The sequence below is a fragment of the Canis aureus genome, chromosome 7, assembly GCF_053574225.1.
Source record: "Canis aureus isolate CA01 chromosome 7, VMU_Caureus_v.1.0, whole genome shotgun sequence".
Lineage (NCBI taxonomy): Eukaryota > Metazoa > Chordata > Mammalia > Carnivora > Canidae > Canis > Canis aureus.
The window spans coordinates 9,583,915-9,598,121 of record NC_135617.1 but is presented as its reverse complement, the minus strand read 5'-3'; the positions used below and the strand labels follow the sequence as shown (position 1 = coordinate 9,598,121).

The 14,207-nt window shown below is 37.9% G+C and overlaps 1 long non-coding RNA gene across 1 annotated transcript in view; it reads left to right on the top strand.

Moving 5' to 3' along the window:
- The window catches only part of LOC144317056 (uncharacterized), a 58,938-nt gene extending 44,860 nt beyond the window's left edge, over positions 1–14,078 (top strand). Inside the window, exon 6 of the long non-coding RNA XR_013382927.1 lies at positions 13,759–14,078. This is a non-coding gene — a long non-coding RNA (uncharacterized LOC144317056). The remainder of the gene's footprint in view (positions 1–13,758) is intronic.
- Positions 14,079–14,207: the final 129 nt, after the last annotated feature.

The following is a 14,207-nucleotide window of genomic DNA, read 5'->3' as shown; positions in this document are numbered from 1 at the left end:
ATAAATTATATGGCAATTTTATTTCACTTAGAAAAAGAAGAGACGAGAGCATTACAGCTCAGAAGGCTAAGCAGCAACTGGAACAAATACTTACTGAGCCTGCTATGTGTCAGGCACGATTCTAAGTGTTAGAAACTTTTCCTAGGATTGAAGCAAACAGTCCTTTCACTTAAAGAAAAAAAAAAACCCTACTTCTGAAAAATCTCCAAAGATTCCTTTAATTATAATATTTAAAAATGTACCTGGTCAGAATTCACAGTGGAAGATGGTGTTTCCCTATCCCGAGTTATTGGGAATATAGATATTCCCTATCCCCTGAGTTACTTTGAAGGGCAAGACAATGTTAGAGAATTCATGCCAAGTTATTTGTTAGATTTCAGTCAGATGTGAAAGCTCGCAGGGGGCAAGTTAGCAGAGGATAATAATGTAGAACCTGGCATTCGAGCTTTGTCTCTACTCCTGATTAGTTTTTTCGTTTACTAAGTAACCCACTTAGTAAATGCTCAATAGGGTGTTAGTGTAGAGTGAAATAATACCTGGTGTAATACATCATGTGGCACAAGGTAAACACAAAACTGAAGGTGGATATCGTGAGATCCTAACTCTGAATCATATGTAGTCTTGTATGGCATTCAATATGGATTTCTTGATTCCCAATAACAGTAGAGATCACTTACTGCGGCGAACCACATGCTAGATCCAGTATGGAGAATGTTATAAACATTCCTTTTGTTTATATGCCTAAAGATTGATGGTTCTTGGCCTCACATCAAGTTTAAAAGATTGTTATTACTTCTCACAAGGATTTGGGGTCTCAAAAGGGTTAAATAGCTTGCCCAAAGTCATATTGCTAATAAATGGACTCCAAAGAAATTATGATCCAATTCCATTCTATGTCTTCCCAGAGGTAGAAATCATCAGTAGGCAGGCCAAAGAAAGTCCCTCACAACTTCGTCTAAAATCACCTGCTGGGATGCCTGGGTGGCTCAGGGGTTGAGCATCTGCCTTTGGGTCAGGGCCTGATGCCAGGGTCCTGGGATCGAGTCCCGCATTGGGCTCCCCAAAGGGAGGATGCTTCTCCCTCTGCCTATGTCTCTGCCTCTCTCTCTCTCTCTCTCTCTGTGTCTCTCATGGATAAAAAACATCTTTAAAAAACTAACAAAATAAAGTCACTTGTCTGTTTTGCCCATACCTTATACTTTTCAACAGACTCAGCATATGTGCCTTATTATTTCTATCCCTTTACATAGACCTTATTGTCATCCTTCTCACCATCAATCTCATTATTCTTAAAATATAAAGGGCCACAGGCAAGGCAAGGCTGAATCAAATACAGGAGATAAACAGCCATGGTTGGGTTTCTTACAAACTTACAGCCTAAGAGGATAAAAAAAAATTACTCAGACTGTTCATTTGTCTCTGTGTAGTTTATAAGTCAAACATTGAGCAAGAACACAGGAAGAAAGTGTGTCCCAACACAAAAATCGGGGGGAAAAGTGAATTTAGAGGAAATGATGGTGCTGACCGAGCTAGGGGTCCTGTCACCTCTTCCAAGTAGTTAATATAAAAGATTTCATGGAAGAGGTGGGATTTCAGGAAATGTATGATAATTTCACATTTCATGGTATGAATCATTGTGCCTGACTTCCACGGGATTTGTATGCAAATAATACACTAGCTTTTAAAAGAAAGAAAAAAAAATACGATGGCCATCTGTGGTTTCCTCAGGGTGGTAAGTCGACTACCCTGTGGTTTCCATAGTGTACATTCAAATAAATTATCTGCATTATAATATTACAGAAAAATATTGGATAAAATATTTTGGTCAAGTACAAAACACTTAGATTTCAGTATTTGTTAAGTTTCCTTGAACTGTCCCTTATTTAGTAGAGAAAACACAATTTAGATGGACTATATTATCATGGGATATATTATCCATTATGATGATTAAGATGGTTAGCTTTTCTTGAAGCTAGTGCCTTTCCTCTGAATTGCTAAAGAACTTTGCAAGTATTTATGATGTAGAAAACAATGTATGTTATGCATTTAGCTTTGCTACTACAAATAAAATTAATTTTAAATGTTCAAACAGAGACAAAGCTAGTTATGTTTACTTTTTACCACGGCAAGCTTGACATTTTCTTTTTTAATGCTCAGAAATTTGTCTTGTAATTAATTTGCACAGTTTAGTGAGTTTTTCTGTATTAGATTAGGAAGACAAAACAGAACCCAAAATACAACCCAAACCAATAAAGCCATTAAATGTCTTCTTAGACTCGCACTCAACTATTGTATGATTATAAAACTGCTTCTAATATTATATATATGTATATATATTATACATGATATATATGTTTCTAATACGTATATATAAAAATGCAGCTATAGCAATGGACATATATACTTTCTTCATATAGCTACATAAAATTACTGAGAATTAAATGATATAAAATATTAAGTATAACAATAGCAGCAATTATTATTATTTTTATCATTATATTTTTTAGGATTTTATTTATTTACTTGAGAGAGAGTGAGAGCAAGAGAGCGTGCAGAAGGAGAGGGAGGAGAAGACTCCCCACTGAGCTGAGAGCCCATGGCGGGACTCCATCCCAGGACCTGGGGACCATGACCTGAGCTGAAGGCTGATGCTTAACTGACTGAGCCACCCAGGTTCTCCACCATTATATTTTCTTATCTGAAGACTGATTTTCAGCAGATGCCTTTTACAGATGAGAAATCTGCAAAGTCACTTATTAGGATAATGCTATACTTCTTGATTCATTATAATCATCTGTTGGCTTTAACTGAAATGTTAAATTCATTACCATCTTCAATAATGTGCTTACATTTCACAAGTATGAGTGAATTTCATTCTTTGGCAACTCCTAGCAGAAATTCACTCAATATGTTCATACTTAACTGTAATCATGGCAAAGGATCTTCTTAAAATTAAGGAATTATAATCCTGCATAACATATCTATAGCAGAAGACTAATTATTAACAATTCTTTTTTTAAAACAATTCTTGATCTTTTATGACATTCATCCTGATTAGCCATTGGCCTCAAATAACAGATTCAAATATAGTAACAGATTTGCTAGTCATTTGTACGAGAACTGGTAATGCAAAGTCATTTAAGCATTTAAGTCTTTTTACATTTTTTATTTCTGAATCTCTACTTTTCTACTTTAATCAATTGTGCTATATAATTTCTCACCAAGTGGGTGACAGGATATTAAGAACTGAATTAACTATAGGTTTTAATTTCCTGGGACAAATTTTCTACTTAGATACATTGAATAACACATTAAGTGGGAATGGTTTGGAGAGTTTGCCAAGGAGTTAAAATCTAATGAAATATGGTCATCTGAAGGCCCTTTAGACTACATGTCAAGGCGGTATCTATAGCAAAATGCTCTTTTCAGAATGACGTAGGTGATTACCCAGATACTATTTCAGACTACAGTAAAGCAGGGATAAGATTATTCCCATTCCTTCAAAATACTCAACCCCAAAGGGCTATTCTGAAGAATTGCAATGACTGAGTCCACTCTGCATAAAAGAATGGGAGTGGTGCTATAGATGGATCACATGCCAGTTCTTCCTGGGAAAGTCACCTCGAATTAAAACAAAAGGAAATAAACCATGTCACAACTTGAATGCACTGTCATCAGAGTTTCCAAGTAAGAAATACTTGGCTACCAGACAACTAAATGAAACCAAGACTTTAAGCAGCATACCTGAATGGTTTCACTGAAAAGCTATATACCTACCTTCTTGTCAATGCTTCATAAAAAATATTAGTGACAACATACCTTGGGAAAACATATTCTCAACTGTTTGCTCCCACCACGTCATATTTTCTCTTAAGAAATTATAAAAAGATCAAATATCTTCATATTTGGTCATATTAAGTGGTGGCAGAAATAACAGTGTTGTTCACTAATGATTTGATGTTATTCTGAACTCATTTTAGCAGACTAGAGCAGTAATGAGGAAAGTGAAGAACATTATGCACTACACAAAGTTGAAGACTTTGAGTTTATAAATCATCATATTCGAACACTCTATTGCTGTAACTTCTCTGTTAAAATGGCAGGACAATACAGACCAAAAAAAAAAGAAAAATGTTTCCTAAAGGAATAAAACATGTGATGCAAGAGCATGTTCTCAATAGAGAAGTGAGCAGGTAAATGCAATATCACGCAAACACGTGAGAGGAGATTATAGCGGAAGTTCAAAATCTTGCAATCCAAAAAGGCTATCAGTTGGAATCCATAAATAGTGCTGACGCTTGAATGTTTGGAGCTGTAAGTGTGCTGATGTGATCGTCCAAATAAGATTCCAGGAAAATATCCTATTCCGTCAGCTATTTAGCTACCTCCACAACCCACCACCCTGCCCTCATTAAATCCATAACTTTCTCCCTTGTTAGCCTGAAAAGTCTCTGAGGAATGGTGAGGCTCACTGGAATATTGAAGTTTTGCCCCCAAATCTGCAACTGATAAAATTATATACATTTGACAGAAACGTTTCTCAAGTATTGCTGAGTCTTCTCCATTCATCTCATGTGTCATACAGAGATTAAATTAATGCTTGACTCATTCCTAAGTATCTGACTAAGCCACAGGCAGCCATCTTTCAAGATTCAGCTTAGATATCAACCCCTTGGGGAATTCTTTTCTTAATAACTCCGATTTGGTTAACTGCACCTTCTGTTTGCCTTAACATATACTCTTGTTCTGTGCTGTGATTATAGTTTATTTGCTTGCCTCTGTTCTAGACTGCAAATTTACTGAGGATAGTGATTCCCACTATTCACTTTCTTTCTAGCACTGGAGCAAGCCTGGCACAAGGGAGCGTACTCAAAACACAGAGAAAAACTCTGAAAACCATAAAGTTGGGTGTTATCATTTGTATTCAAGGTATTTTTTCATTAATAACATTAAAAATGATTTTGAATACTGAAAAGTCAGAACAAAAAAAAAATCTCTTGATGCTGCTTTATAAAAGCTTGGAAAATCAGTAAGGAAAGCAAAAGGCTCACCCACCTATTTCGTAAGGTCCTTTTTTTATACCAGAAGCAAATGTCATCATGTGAATTCATGTCCTTAGGAAGAATAGACTTGCCATGGGTGCCTAATAAAAGGTGTGCTTTGAATAGCTGTTTTAAATCCACGAAGTGAGAAGAATTTTGTCACGAAAAGAGTAAGTATCCAATTAGATGACACTCGTTAAGACAATATATTTCCTGGGGAGTGGGGTAGGGGGAGATATGTTCAAATCTGAAATCCTGAAAAATCTGCTATTTTATTTTCTGGCAAGCAAAGCTTGTGAAACATAATTTCAAAAGGCAAATATGTCATGACCTGAGGCAGAATTACACTTGATGTGATGTGGAGAGACAGCATTATTCACTGAAAAATGGTCGGTCTTAGAGGCAAACCACTCTGGGTTCAAACCCCAGGTCCATCCTATAACTGCTTGAACTTTTTAAAAGGTATTAGATTTTTTTTTTTAATTCCTAAATTTCATCTGTAGAGTAGGGAAAATGGTACCAATTTTGCAGGGCGAAACAAAACAAAAATAAAAGCAACCCCCACAAAAACAAAAACCAAAAAAAACCATAAATAGGGCTTGACACATAGTATATCTTCAACAAATATTACTTATTATCATTTTGCTTCAGCCCATTTGTCCTATTACTCACCACTAAGGATTTAGGCACATATCTTAATACAGTCTCTTTTTGGATCTCAGTGTGAGAAGTGGAGCTAAAATGATACACATATGCTTAGAAGGATGATTATAAGACTTTTTAGGATACCATACCAGTATGAAGCCGTAAGTATAAAGTAGTATTAAATACTAACATGGAAAAATCTTTTTAAATTCAAAGATTAGAGAATGAAAATTGGCAATGACTGAGGTCCAGGGAAGGGACTAACTTGTCGTTATGGGTTAATTCACTATACATTCCTTTTCTGGGAACAGGGATAACTTATCATTACAAATTAAAGGAAATCCACATTTAACAGTGCTTTTCAAAATAATTTAAAAGACAGACGTTAGCCGGCACATCACATAACCAAAATAATATATATCAGAAACTCCCTAGACATCAAAGTTTCTATTTAGTAACTAGTTATCTTGTCTGTCCTGTTGGGAATCCTGCCTGTTTTGCTTTAACCAGTGATCCCTGGATTTTTTCCTTCTTTCTTCTTTCAGTTTATGGATCGGGGTATTGTACCTCCTGTGTTTCTGGTAGTTCTGAACCTTGGCTCAAATGGGTACCAAAGTATAAAACAAACAATTTGGGTTCTGTCTCGGACACATCCTGAGAAACATGGAGACCATGTCTAAACGTTTACACTGAGATCTTTAGAGAGATAAAGCTCAGGATTGTAAAATTTGATGTCAGAGGAACCCCTCTCTTGACTTGTGAACCCATTGTGCCACCACCAAAATGTCATCTGACTTTTTTCTTTTAATTCCTTAAAAAAACCAACAACATGTAAATAGTAACTAATTGACATGCAAGTTTACTGTTGAAGAGATGCTTTCATCATGATTTCAGTTCTTTCTTCCTATCTTCCTGAGACAGAACAAGGATTATTCTCACCCCATATTTTCTAGATGAGTCTTATGACCTGTCCAAGTGATATCTATAAAATTCAAGAGACAAAAAATTAGCCTGAACCCATTCTGAGTTAGTCGCTGAGCCCTTTCCCCAATGGTTAGGAGTTTCCAAAGTGTGCTCCATTGAATATTAGCTTTACGTGATGCTATAGGATAGGGAGCCTCATCAAACATAGAGACCATTACATTAAAGAAAATTCAGCACTTTACTGCATTCTTCGACATGGCAATGTGTGTTGTCGATAGGAAAGAAGGAAAATGTACCGTATTTTCTAAACTTACTTGACCAGGATCGATTACAACTAGTCAGACAAGATGAAAACGTGTAAGGGAAACTGCTTTATTCCATGCCTATTGAAGAGCATGGATGTTTTAGCAGTGTTTAATAGTTCAAAATGCTGACTTAGCCCCTGGCTTTCTGCTCAGCAGCTGGCCGCCATATTGCATCCCAAGTCCCCCTGACAATGAAGAGTCCTGATGAATTCACACTTTCACAATCAAAGACCCAAGAAAGTGGAGAAATTTATTTTAATCTTTAGAATATTATAATTTGGGGAATATACCCTACAGTTTTGAGCCTGTGCATCATTTAAAAAGTTGTCTTGCTTTAGACTTTGGTACAGAAGTCAAAATAAGCCATCCCTTATGTTTTCAAGTTGTATTGAATCTGTTTGGGGAGCGTTTGGGGGCATTTTGGAAAAGGGAGATGGATGTCAGCATGTGGAAATAATAGTGTTTTTGGAAAATTAATTAGAGGAATATTATTTTGTGTTATGTGTGCTTGTTCCCAGGGGACCTATTCAGGAAAATAAAAAAGAAAACCTTCCCACCATTGGTGAAACAAATGAAAGATTCTGTTTTCACTGGCTTACAAAATAATCCCCCAAATATTTAGCAACAGTATTTTTATTTCTCTCATTTCAAATGCTTCATAGGGATAAAAGACTGAATTTACAAGTGGAAAATAGCCATATATACAATTTCAACCATCCAAATTGAAAACTGGTAGCATCCCACGTTTTTAATTAATAACACTGATGCCATTCACATTCACTCATATGGGATTAATGCTGGTGAACGTGCTATAATCTCATTCCAAACAGGACTGCCAAACAGAGAAAAGGCTATAGACACAGATGTAATAGATATGTATATGTGATTATAGCTTTATTCTAAGATAATTAAAATGCATAGCTGGTGTAAAGGAACCGTGAATATAAGGATTTGCCCATATCCTAAAAAGCGGTGGCCAACCTGAAGGAATAAGAATCCCCCAATGGTAGGACTGGAAATAATTTTAGTTACTTAACTGGCTACCCAGGCAGTCCTGGGTTTGAATCCAAGTCCTGCCATTTGCTAGCTTCGTGACCTTTGGCATGTGCCTTAAGCTTTCTCTCAGTCTCTGTTGTTGATTTGTAAAATGTAGAGAATCATGCCCATTTCTCAGAGGTGTGGCAAGGATGGAAGAAGATCCTGTTTGTAAAGAGTAAATGTTCTGACATGGTCTAATAACTCAATAACCCTTCCCTTTATCTGCAACAAAAATGGGGTTATGGGGGGGAGGGAAGCTGATAATTTGAGAAACTTTGTGTAAAACTGAGGAATCTGCCCTGTGTGGTGGAGTCAAGTAAGCCATGAGTCCTGGAAATGCTCCTCAGAAATAGGATATTTGATCTGTTTCTAGACTATTATCCCTATGTTCACCATAAGGATCATCTACCAAGAAGTGAGCAAAAAAGGTCTGTGACCTACTTCTGAGATTTTGACATTTATAGGTTTACATGATATTGCCAGTGAAATGGCTGAAAAACAAATCAAAACAAGAAAGCACTCTTTAGTCTGAAAAAGCAGAGGTTGAGAAGGAGTCTGTGAAATCATCCAAACTGGGAGGGTGGGGGGAGAATACAGATTTGTTTTACAAAACCTGAACTTAATAAGAGGAGGGAAATAACCTGTAAACTTCAAGAGACAGAAGGTGGGTTCAAACAGAAACAAAGTCTTTCACAGTGAATAGTATAAGTGTGTCTATATATATATATTAGTTATCCTCAAAAGATAGACGGAAACAGAAATCACTTCCTAAATAATTAGCTAAATTCATGGATGCAGATCCAGAATGTACTTCTGAGAGACATCAGAATGCTTGTGGTTTATCTAGAATCTTTCAAGGTCAAAATGATAGTGGGAAAGCACCCCCCATAGAACATCGCCGGCCCAGCATGGTATTGATTTTATTATTTTAAAATCTTAATGTTTTTACTTGCAGGTGAGTTTTTGGTCCATTTTCAATTATTGTTTGGCTGTCATATAAGATGGGCCAGTTATCAGGAAGACAGCCTTGTGTTTGGCTAAATTCTGGGCTACCTACCTCCTATTACTCTCTGTACACACACTGGGGGTTAGAGACAGTTACTCAAGTTCCTGGAGACAACTGATCTCAGCCAAGAAACCATAACTCAGCTTCTACTCATCAAGCTCAAACTAAAGTGAACAATGCATGACAGACAGATAATGTTCTTCATCCGCGCTCAATGTATCATGACCAGAGCTTGGGGTAGCAAGTTGTTTGACACTAGCCTGCTTATTTACTGACTTTAGCCTAATTTTCAAGACATTTCCTAGTGACTAGAGACACCTGAAGCTTGAAGTGAGGCAACAAGCTCCTATAAGAAAAAAGAGGCAAGATAAAGGACTTTTCTCTTAAGACGTCTGAATTGCTTTAGGGTATCTGTTTTCCCCAAAAAAGTTGGCATTTGCCTTGGACCAGCTATATCACGATGAAGAACCATCATTCTTATTTTGGTTACATTATGGTCTTGACTGAATGGTAAACACCAGCTTTTAAGATGGAAACCACCATGGTAATCCACGAGTGACATTTCTCATGCAATTGGTTCTATGGTCTGATGCCCCTGAAGCCTGGCCTGGGAAAGCGGGAAGGTGATTGTTCACTCCTCCACTCTATTTATATATAGCTATTGAAAGTTAGAGCCTTTCTCCAGGGCTTGGCCTCTTTAATTGGAGTGCAAAACACAATTCCCATTAAGATACCACTTGAAGCAAGGAAACCGTATTCATATCCTGTGAGCCAATGTGGATTTTTCCACTGATGCCCATTTCAATGTCTCAGTTCCTGAACGCAAGAATGGGGCTGTCAGAAAGCTTAACGTTTCCAGGATTTGGGATAGGGGAATCCTGTGAGCACTGTCTCATGACTTGAGAAAAATTTATCTATTCTGAGAAACTCATAGTTATTTATCCTTATAATAATTACTCATTTCTAATTTGAGAAAGAGTCATTTGGGAGGCAAGAGTCTTACTGTGGTGATTCATTTCTTTCTTTCATGGGGATTAATTGCACTATTGGACAAAGCACAATGTGAGTTGCATCATTGCACACTACACATGAGAGCAATATGAGATATTAAGGAATGGATATTTTCCAAAGTCTAATTCTGCTTTCTGTCAACAGCCGGACTAACTTTAAGGGTGTTCTTTTTTTTTCTCTCTCCTTTTTCCCCCACTTAAGTATCTCCAATTCTAATGTCATGTGCAAGGGGCTCTCAGAAATAGAACCAGTACAGAAAACATGTGGTAAAGCCTCCTGTTTCTAATCCACAGAGGACCCTTAAATGGTGGTCCTTTGAGGTTGGCCATGGTACTAATTGTGGGAACAAGGCTTAGGGACAAGGACTAAACCTAAGTAAAAAAGAAGCTCAGACCATCTGTGTGCATGAACACACAGGACGCTTGGGGACCAGGTAGATAGATCCAAACTCCGAACTGGTGGAAACGAAGACAGCTTTGTGAAATGGGGAGTAGGCTCATGAGACAAAGGTGGGCCTGTGTGTCTATAAAATTAGGGACCAGGGCACCTGGGTGGCTCAGTCGGTGGAGCATCTGCCTTCAGCTCAGGTTATGATCCTCAGAGTCCCGGGATCGAGCCCCACATGGGGCTCCTCGCTCAGCAGGGAGTCTGCTTCTCCCTCCCTCCAATCCCCGCTCGTGCACTCTCTCTCTCTCTCAAATAAATAAATAAAGTCTTAAAAAATTAGGAACCAGAACTAGATGAAAGATGTAGAATAATAACACAGAGAGGAACCAAGAAAATATGAAGAGGTAAATGTAAATACAAAGGGGGTGGGTAGAATTAGTAGAAGACAAATACCTTCAATGAGTATAGTTTATTTTTCTGGAGGTCAGTGCATTTTATACACCTTTTTGGTTATTGCAAGAAACCTCTGGGAGTTAAATGGACAGGATTATTACATTCTTTTATAACTAATAGTGACTCGCACTGGTTTGCAAAGAGGAAATGTTTTAGGGGTGGTAATGGTTGGAGGGATGTTAAGAGATAATTGTTTCTATCCTGGTCTTATCATTAGGTAGGTCATTTGATTTGCTGGGCCTCATTTGTCTCAGCTGTAAAATGGGTTAATGAATAAAAAAATTAAAAAAAATTTTAAAAATGGGTTAATGAATTATAAAGTTCCTTCTATTGCTGAGATAATGAACATAAAATTACTATTTTTAGAGAGCATTTTTCACTTGTGTTCATATAAAAATAAATGTCTACTCATCAGAATGTCTTCTGATTCGCTCTAACTCCCGTACGTTTCCTTCGGAACATAACTGTAAAAGATTTCTATTCATTCTCAAGAAGTCAGGCCTCCATTTAAAAGATGAGGTCTTCTCAAAATGCAGACAGTAGGACAAGGATTTGGGATTACAAATCGGCATAAGTTCTGTTACCTGATGCTCTTGTTATCTGTTTCCAAAATTCTGCATTTATATCTAATTCCTTTGCATTATTGTATTTCTTTCTGCTCATGAAAGACAATTTGCTTTCTCTTCCTGAGTTACAAAAGGAAGGACAGAAGAAAGGAAAGAACAATTGAAAATTTTAGGGTGTCTACTGTTAGAATTTTATATGTCAATATCATTCCATCACTCATAAGCTAGAGCAATAAAACAAATGATAGTGTTTCTTCTGGGGTGTGTGTGTGGGTGGGTATTATTTTATCCCCAAACATAAACACATAGGTCTGTGGATCTACTAACCTCTCTCTCCTCTCTCTCCTTTCCTAAAGGCAGAGCCTCATACAAGTTACATTTCTTGTTTCTACTTCCTCACCTCCAATTAACTCCTCACCCTGCCTGCAAGCTGACTTCTGCCCCTATCCTACTACTGAAACTTTCCCTAGCGAAGTACTCCATGACTCTCTATGGCAGTTAACACTATCGACCATATTTTCCCTTCTGAAATTCTCTCCACCCTAAGATCCCATGACCCCAATCTTTCCTGATGACTTGCTGGTCATCTATAAGAATTCCTCTTTGTCTGCCCAGCCCTTCAATGTCTGTGCTGTGTTTACCGGGCCTGTTTCCCTGACTCTTTTTTCCCTCACTTGTTCTTGCTGGGGGATTTCCCCCATACAATTTTTTAAATCTCAAGTCTAGATCTCTTCTCCGAAGTTCCAGGCCAATGTGTCTAGCTTCCAGAATTCTCTACCCACAGGCATCTTACATGCAAATGTTCAAATTCCAACTCTTTATCTTTTACCAAAACTGACTTCCCTTCCCGCACTTTCTGTCTCAGTCCATGCGCCGCCATCCAAGCCCATCATCCGCCCCAGATGCTGAATCTGGAAGCATCCTCTCAACCCTCACTTCTGATCAATTACCCAACCCATCCCTTCCTCTGTGTTTGCATCATCAAGGCTCAGGACTTGGCCGTTTCTCACTTACTGTGGAGGCCTCTGATTTGTATCTGGGATTCCAGTCTTGCTGTGACCTCTTTGCTGTGACCAATTTTCCACCATGCCACCAGAAAGATTTTTCTAGAACACATCATCTCAGTGTCGCTCCACTGCTTCATTCCCATGGATTGAAAGCTTTGTTTCACTTCACGTTAAAGTTGAAACTCTTTGTCCCGACTTTCTAGTCCTTTATTACTTCCCTCTTGTCCGTCTCCTCAGTTTGTCTTGTACACAAACTCTCTGCTCTGCCAATCTGTATTAATCATGAAGCAGGCATGCTCTTCCAAGAGCTGTGTTTTACAAATGTTCTTTACTGACTGTGGAGTGTCTTTTCATCTCAATGTGGTGGGTGGATTGCCTACTTTTACCTTCCTGACAATGAACTGCTGGGGTTGGGGGGGCTTGAACCCTACCCCTCCTACTCCAGTGCTTCAAGCAGTTCCCAATAAAACAAACTTAATACATGAGCTGAAATCTAGCTTTTATTTTTTATTTTTTTAATAAAAAGGATTTTATTTATTTATTTGACAGAGAGAGAGAGAGAGAGAGAGAGAACAAGCTGGGGGAGGGACAGAGGAAGAAGCAGAAGCAGACTCACTGCTGAGCAGGGAGCTGGATGCAGGACTCGACCCCAGGGACCCCAGGACCATGATCTGAACCAAAGGCAGATGCTTAACTGACTAAGCCACCCAGGCACCCCTGAAATCTAGCTTTTAAATTTCAACTGGCTTTTAGAAGTCGTTTCAAAATTGCTATATGGTTAAAACATGCACTATTTCCTCTTCTGCTCTTAGTTTTACTAAATTATATAGTTATAGCTTTGTTTTCCTGATAATAACTAAATTTCCATTTATTCCCATGTCAAATTCCTAACAGGCGTACTCACATTGTCTCCTCTGAGGATCATCCATAAATTCTTTTAAAAGATCCTAACCAGTAATCATGAATCATTCAGTGTATTTTTCTTTACTGTTCTTATCATAGTATAAAAACTTAGCCACTTGCTATTAAACTAAGGAAAAGGAAAACTATAAACTGTCACATAAAAAACCTGTGTGCAGAGTTTCCTCGAGGAGAATTAGATATTTAAAATTCTTCGGCCTTGTTTGGTAACTAACATTGCTTCTCAGTTTGTTTTATGGATAACGAACAAAACTCACCACACTTGATTGTTCCTGCCCAATTATTAGCTGGTCTCCTCCGTTCCCTGCAAGCTCCCTCTGTGAGGGAGGGACCATGCCTATCATTTTGACACCGTGTCTCTAGCACCAAGACTTATCCATAGCTGGCTCTTAATAAACAATTTAAAAATCAATGTTGAAATAGTTAACTTTTGTTTTATGTGCTATTTTACAGAAGTCCAAATTAAGCTGCCAAAGAGGAGAGAAAATGTCACACGACATCACAAAAACTGCACTGGGTCACCTCTTCATCATGAAATGGCAAAAGAGGTTTGTTCCCTGCCCCCACTCCCACCCCCATCTCTTGTCTTTCTAGGCTGAACTCTTAGACACAACTAGTTGAAAGTTTTACGATTCAGAGCAACCTTTTGGTCAGTCAAAGGCAGTCCACTAAGTGAATCTGGGATGAATTTAGTAATGATTAAACTTGGCAAGTATCTCTGTGGGAAACAAGGCACAACAAAGTAGATCTCTGTGTCTAAGTCACAGAAGCAAAGAAAAACTTTTCAAGAATTGCCCCACCTATAACAACATGAACACTGGGTTCAGAAGAAGTGTCCATTAATTCAAGTAGATTTTTTCGACAATAAACTCTCCCAGTATCATAAAATAAGTTTGCTCTCT